Source organism: Mandrillus leucophaeus, unplaced genomic scaffold (assembly GCF_000951045.1).
Source record: "Mandrillus leucophaeus isolate KB7577 unplaced genomic scaffold, Mleu.le_1.0 Scaffold505, whole genome shotgun sequence".
In the NCBI taxonomy this organism is placed as follows: domain Eukaryota; kingdom Metazoa; phylum Chordata; class Mammalia; order Primates; family Cercopithecidae; genus Mandrillus; species Mandrillus leucophaeus.
Window position 1 is genome coordinate 1,234,883 of NW_012105421.1, and position 7,586 is coordinate 1,242,468.

The 7,586-nt window shown below is 40.5% G+C and overlaps 1 protein-coding gene across 1 annotated transcript in view; it reads left to right on the forward strand.

Moving 5' to 3' along the window:
- The first annotated feature begins 858 nt into the window (after positions 1-858).
- Positions 859-7,586, forward strand: part of PRPF39 (pre-mRNA processing factor 39) — a 31,656-nt gene continuing 24,928 nt past the window's right edge. Inside the window, exon 1 of the mRNA XM_011996236.1 lies at positions 859-1,009. The gene's annotated coding sequence lies outside the window, so the exon portion shown is untranslated. The remainder of the gene's footprint in view (positions 1,010-7,586) is intronic.

Genomic DNA, 7,586 nt, shown 5'->3' on the forward strand with positions numbered 1-7,586 from the left:
TCTTTGTAAAATCCAGTTTAAGCAAAGAACTTTGCTAAGTCAAATTAGCAATAAACCCCTATCCTTGATAGCTGATCATCCTCATTATCTGATCAGGTTCTTCAGTCTCCACCATCACCCAGGTGATGCCTCATCATCTTGGCCTGTCTTCAGCAAAAATCCTATTAGGTGGGTTTAGCCAAAATCCCCCTTACCCTGATGTTTCCTCTTAGTAATTTTCCATTCACTTACCTCTGCTCCTTGGTTATAAATCTCCACTAGCCCATGCTGTATGGGGAGTTGAGCCCAATATCTCTTTCCCCACTGCAAGTCTCCGTTGCAGTCAGTGGTCCCCATACCTATTGCGATGGTCCTGAATAAAGTCCTCCTTTTTGTGCTTTAACAAGTGTCACTAAATACTTTTTTCTTTAACAATAGCCCGTTCTCCAAACCCCTAAGTCCACGATTGTTTAGTTTTCAGGAAACCTGAGTGAGCCCAAGGTCCATAGCATCGTGAGATTTGTGGGTTTAAGGCTGAATTTCTGTCCGTTTTTAGGTAAATGTTTTAGTGTGAAAGCTTGAACAATTGTTGGGAAAGCCTTAGATTTGACCCCCAAAATGACATTTTGCCGTTTTTGGAGGGGAGGGGTTACGGCGCTGTGTTTAAGATCAGGCGAGTGAAAGGCCCTAACCAACCCTCCTTTCCTTTGGAAAGAAGTCTCTATGGAGGGAAAAGCAGGTAGCAGCAGCGGTCCCCGCCCTCGCTGGCGGTGGGGCGGGGCTGCGTGGGCGGGGCTGGGGCCGCAGGGGCAGCCAGGATCCCTGGGAGGGCCAGGCCTGCGCGCTGCGAACCCACGTGACTTTTTCGCCTCCCGAGACACCGACGCATGCGCATCGTGCCCTGGACCAGGCGACCGTGGCGCGGGTGGCGGCTGCTGTGGTGGCTGTGGGGACGGAGGCGGTGAAGTGCCATCTTCGGCTAGGTCGTCACAGTCTTCGGCTCATGGCATCGAGTAGCATCCATTATAAGGTCTGCTGGGGCGGGTTCCTTGAAATTAGCTGGGGGCGGAGGGTGGTACTTGGGACTGAAAAGGGCCTGCCCGGTTTCAGGCCGCGCTGTGGCCGCGGCCTCCCTCTCCCGCCCTGTTTGAGGCCTGGCTCGGACTCAGCGGCCAGTTGTCTATTCCTTTCTCCTTCCCACCTGTTGGGTGGAGCGGTGCAAGGTATTTTTTTCTTAGACCAAACGTTTCACTTGAGGGCTGCATTAGGTAGGGTGGGGAAGTGTGGGCCTCCTTCGCCTGGATTTAGGAAGATATTTGCGGGTAATTCTAAAGCCCTTGCTTCCCCCGGAGCTGGAACACAGCTGGGATGGCTGGAAGTGGAAGGAGCACGTTCGCAGCCGCCAGAGGACTGGGAAGATAATATACGTTCTATTACTAAGGCATGTGAGCGCCTTGTAGGGCACGTTCTGCCTTCTAACTACATAAGCAACACTTTTGCGACCCTAAGTCACAGCACCCAAAGCTTTTGGCAGGATACTTTAGAACAGAGAAAACAGACATCAGAGATCCTGGTAGGATTTTTTCAGGGAATCTGCTTAAGAATACTTAACTTTGGTAATCAGAGACCACCACTGGTGTTTTTCTCCAAAATCACATCTTTAAGTTAATTAATTCTTGAAGTTAATAAATAATACTGCTCAGTGTATTACTGATGATGCCATAATACCATGTAAATTTATGCCGATTCAAATATTATTTTTTTCGTTTGATATTCATATGGCCTTCTGTTTGAGGACTTCAGATTATTTAGCAACTGATTTAATCTGTTCAGAAATAAACTTTGCTACAGCTGGAAAGCGTGAGGCTTGAGAAATCAAATTTCGGACAGGGAAGTATGAAACTCGTGTTGGAACTAAGTGTTTTAGGCTCTATGGGAGCTTGAATGGAGTGAAAAGAACAAGCGTTTACTGTCAGGTTTTCCTCCTCCCTCTAGATTTATAACCTCATTCTGGAGTTGCAAAAGTTGGAACTTTCCACTGTTCACTGTCTAGCAGGGATAAAGTGATGGAAGGGAGTTCTGTTAAAGAAGACTAGTATTTAGATTGTGAACTCTGAGGTAGGAGTTGAGCACAGGTGGCTAATAGGTGGTTATGAGTCACTATTTGTTTAAAGTCTCATTATTTTTACTTGTGTATCTTGAATAAGAAGATGTTTAAAAGTCAAATGATAAAAATTGTATGTGCTGTTTTCGTGGTATGTTTTAACAAATCTTCATGGAAGATAGGACTTTAAAAAAATTTAAAAATAGCCAAAAGAGGAAGAAAGTAGTATAGTTCCAGCCAAATGGTACGTTTTCCAAAAAGCCGAAGATGGTGTAGACATTTATGTAAATGCGTATACAAAATCTAGTTTCTAGAACACAGTGTTTAATATGTCGAGACCTTAAAAAGTCAGCCTATGACTACTTAGCCCCTGAAAACAGCTGCCAAAACCAGTGGTTATGATAGTCTCTTTTCTTCTTACATCCCACATCTCCAGATTCCCTTATTTGTGGATGAGGTTTGTGTATTGCAAAGCTACTTGTTTTGCTCTACCCAAAACTCCTTTCAGTCTTTAGTGATGACTTCGGATTTTTATGTATTGCTCTGTTTATGAAAAAGAATAGTCAATGGTAAAATTTTTAAGTACCTCTACAGGAATAAGAAGCATACAGAGAATAAAAAAAATAAGGTATTAGGTCAAAAGACAGCGTTTCACTCTTGTTGCCCAAGCTGGAGCACAATGGCGTGATCGGCTCACTGCCACCTCCACCTCCTGGGTTCAGGTGATTCTCCTGCCTCAAGCTGCGATTACAGATGCGCGCCACCACGCCCGTTTAATTTTTTATAGTTTTAGTAGAAATGGGGTTTCACCATGTTAGCCAGGCTCGTCTCGAACTCCTGACCACAGGTGATCCTCCTGCCTCGGCCTCCCAAAGTGTTGGGATTACAGGCGTGAGCCACCATGCTCGGCCCAAATGTCCCATTTTTAATTAAGTGTTGGTAATTGAAGTCATCCTCCAAAAGACCTTTTAAATTTTAAGATTGCATAATTGTCACTGAAATATTTAATGTATGTCATAACTATACTAAAAGTGAAAGGTATGATAAATGTATTTTTTTATATATTGCATATTCTCTTTATGTTATGTTTCATTTTATACTCGTGTCCTTTGTGCCTATCATATGATTTTATAATAAATTGTAAAAATAGTAATAATAAATATATAATAATATAATAAAGTGAAAAGGAATCGACTGGTTTGGTGAGTTGAAAAAGGGAAGACTTTTATTAGTCTGGGGGAACAGCTTGTGTCAAGGCTCAGAAAGGAAGAATCTAAGGGGCTCTGGGAATGGCAATGAGGAGGAGTATTGTAAGATTAATATTTTTGGAATTTTAAGTTGGGACTAGATCATTCAGAGATATTGTGCTGTTACACAGCAAGTATTATTTTAGGTTCTAGGGGGACAGCAGTGAACAAAACTGACAAGGCCTCATTGTCATTTATTTTTTTTTTTCCTTTTACTCCTGTTGAGCTGTGATCAGGGAATTTAATATTCTAGTAATATTAGTTTGCAGTAGTGCAGCAGTATTTCTCAATTTTTTTTTTTTTCCTGCAGCCCACAATAAGATGTATATGGACATCACTAACTCAATAAACAGTTCACTTGTGTGTACTTCAACATTATGCCCTTAAGGTGTGCATGCACTCTGGCATATATATTTTTCTACATTTACAAAATGAGAAGCTGGTTTGAAGCAATCTGCAGTTTGAAAAGCATTGATCCAGAGGGGAGAAAATAAGTACTTAAATTATAACACTAGTAGTGTGAATGGAAAGAAGAAGATAGTTAATTTTTTTAAGGTGTATTATCCCACTCTGTCACCCAGGTTGAAGTGCATGGTCAGCTCACTGCAACCTCCACCTCCCAGGGCTCAGGTGATCCTCCTGCCTCAGCTTCCCAAGTTGCTGGGACTACAGGCACGTGCCACCACATCCAGCTAGTTTTTAAATTTTTTTGTAGAGACGGCGTTTCCCTGTGTTGCCCAGACTGGTCTTGAACTCCTGGACTCAAGCAGTCCTCTCACCTCGACTTCCCAAAGTGCTGGGATTACAGGTGTGAGCCACTGCACACGTGGCCCAGAGTGTATTATTATTTTTGATTGACAGATCATAATTGTATACATTGTGTGGTAGGGGATCGTTCATTTTTATACCAAGTTATGTTTGATTATTTTGTGAATGAGGCTTACAGAGGTTAAGTAATTGGCTCAGAGTTCCCTAATGAGTAGCCAGAAGTCTGTTCTTTTGGCCTCTAAAGCCCAAGCACTTATCACTTCCCATTTGGTCATGAAAGCAATATACTGGGTTTTAGTATGGGTGACTGAAGACTAATGTTACTTGTTTATTGTTCAATGAATTGAGTGTATACTAGGTCTCCAGGTGTACTGTATCCGTGTGTATTGGTAGATCTGGTCCTTACTGTCAAGAAATGTGTAATCTGGTAGAGAACATACACATTGAACAAGTATCACAAACGTGTTATGTGCTATGGAGAAAAAGAATGCTGTCAGGGCATGATTGGGGGCAGCCTAACTTATTTGGGAGATACGAGAACACTTTTCAGGAAGTGGTGTTAAACTTTGCCCACTATGATTTTGGCATTTCTTAGACAATTTTGGATTAATTATGAAAACAACTACTCTCTGAGCAATTGTTTAAAAAAAAATTAAAAAGCAAACTATGCCCAGAGGATTAGGCTTTAGTTAGTTTGAAGGCACTGAGTCAGAGTGTGGTGTCGGGTAAAGGGATGAGGCATTCAGGTAGAAGAAACTTCATATACTAAGATTCCTAAGCTGAAAGGAGCGGAATTGGAAAAAACAGAAAGCAAAACTCAACAGAAATAGGATGTCTGAGCTGTACGAGTTAATAGAGAAGAGGCAAGAGTTTTGGTGTTAGGATGAGGTTGAATCTTGTCTCTATTTCTTATGATTCGTATACCTTTAGACAAGTTATTTAACCTTAATGCATTTTGGTTTTGTTATCCTTAAAAAGGAAAGTAGGATTTAACAAAATATTTGCTCAATAAATAGCATCTCTTATTATCATTAATAACTAGTAATTGAAGTTATAGCAGTACAGATGACATGCTTTCATTGATTCTTCAGAAATAATGAGTGTCTGTGTGTGCCAGTCAACTCAATATACAGTAGTTGAATTACACATGTATGTGTATTACATTTAAAGTGTCATAAAACAATATGCTCTTACTATGCAAAGCACTGTGCTAAATTTTTTTTTTCTATTCTATTTTCCTTCTGAAGAAAGGTTCAAGAAACTGGTCTGAAGCAGTCTACAGTTTGAAAATTACTGATACAGTGGAGAAATGATTACTTAGCCCCTTATTAGAGATACGATATGCAAATATTTTCTCCCATTCTCTAGGTTACCTTTTCACTCCACTGATTGTGTCCTTTGATGCACAAAAGCTTTTAAATTTGATGTAGCCCTATTTGTCTGTTTTTGCTTTTGTTTGCCTGTGCTTTTGGCATTATCCAAGAGTTCACTGCCATATCCAGTATCATTAAGCTTCTCCCTCCGTTTACTTCTAGGAGTTTTATAGTTTTAGGTTTGACATTTAGGTCTTTACTCCATTTGAAGTTAATTTTTACATGTGGTATAAGACGAGGGTCCGACTTCATTCTTCTGCACTTGGATATCCAGTTTTCCAAGCACCATTTGAAGAGACGATCCCTTCCTCATTGAGCAGGCTTAGCACTTTGTTGAGAGCCATTTGACAAGGGAGTTTATTTATGGGTTCTCTATTCCACTGGTCTATTTGGCTGTTTTTATGTCAGTATCACACTTGATTTCTTTCTTTCTTTTTTTTGAGGCAGGGTCTGGCTCTGTCACCGAGGCTGGAGTGCAGTGGCACAATCACAACTCACTTCAGCCTCGACTCCCCAGGCTCAAACAATCCTCCTATTTCAGCCTCCGGCTAATTTTTGGATTTTTTGTAGAGAATGGTTTTTGCCATGTTGCCTAGGCTGGTCTGGAACTCATGGGTGATCTGCCTGCTTGGCCTCCCAAAGTGCTGAGATTACAGACAGGAGCCACTACACCTGGTCCATTTTATTTATTTCTTTTGATAGCTATTCTGTACCCTTTCCCATTTTATGTTGCTAGTTGAAAGTTACTGGTTGTTTTTAAGAATAAACTGGTAATAACTGACATGTAAATAATATGTTGGAGTAACTCATTAAAAAATAACTTTAGTGTATTCTTTTGGCTCTGTGATTTATGAAGTAATCATCAAAATGATCTCTATAAGCATAAGGTTGATGTTCTTAAATCTTTTTACAACACTGTGATTGCAGGGTGTGGAGTAATTGACAGGCTGTGAAGATGCAGGGGTGTGGTAAATTTGCTGATTCCAGAAGAAACCCTTATTCTCACTTAAGTATGAAATTAGGGTAGCTAGTTAATGACTCAGAAGGTATCAGCCTACAGTCTGTCTTGTATTTTGTTTTTAAACTGAGCTCCGAAATATAAAACCAAAAATTGGTGACTAATTTGCATTTGGAAAATTAATCTTCAAACGTATCTTTTTCTTTAAAGGAAGGGGGAAAAAGAGCAAAATAAATTTACAAGTTACTTTGCCTTTTCCTAGGGTCTGAAGTGATTAAACTTGGAAAAGTTGATGACATTAATCATTCATTCAACTAGAAGGGAACGTATTTTTTCTGATAGTCTAATACTTTGGATTCTCTTTTATTATGCATTGGCTAGATTTGCTTTTTGTGTAATTTCTTCTTAAATTCTTGTGTCCATAATATGGCTCCAAGCTACTTACTCTGCTTTTATCCTTCTACTTCTCAATACCAACCTCTTCATTCTGGTCATTCTGTCTCTTATCTTTTCAGTCATCATTTCTACCTTGTCTACTGTCTAGGATTTCTACCTTGCCTACTGTCTAGGAGAGTTGTTTAATGGGTTGTTCCACATTCTAGAATATTTTGCCATTCTTTTTCTACTATTCCATGATTTTTCAAAGTTAATTATATTTCACGGAGGTTTTCATCTATAGATTGCTATCGTTTTCAAATGATATTTTTTCTAATCTTTCACTTTGTTTCATTTGAGAGTTTATCTCCAAATGTGTGTGTGTGTGTGTGTGTGTGTGTGTGTGTGTGTGTGTTGTGTGTTAGCTCTTTCTCTACCTGGTTAATAGACCTTAGTGAGTAAGGGCCTTATCTTACACTTATACGTCACTACAAGGAATGTAATATAGTGCTGGAAATTCATCAGGCATTGACATTTTTTTGAGACGGAGTTTCACTCTGGCCCAGGCTGGAGTACGTGAGGTGATCTCAGCTCACTGCAAGCTCCGCCTCCCAGGTTCATGCCATTCTCCTGCCTCAGTCTTCTGAGTTGCTGGGACTACAGGCGCCCGCCACCACACCTGGCTAATTTTTCGTATTTTTAGTAGAGACAGGGTTTCACTGTGTTAGCCAGGATGGTCTCAATCTCCTGACCTTGTGATCCGCCCGCCTCAGCCTCCCAAA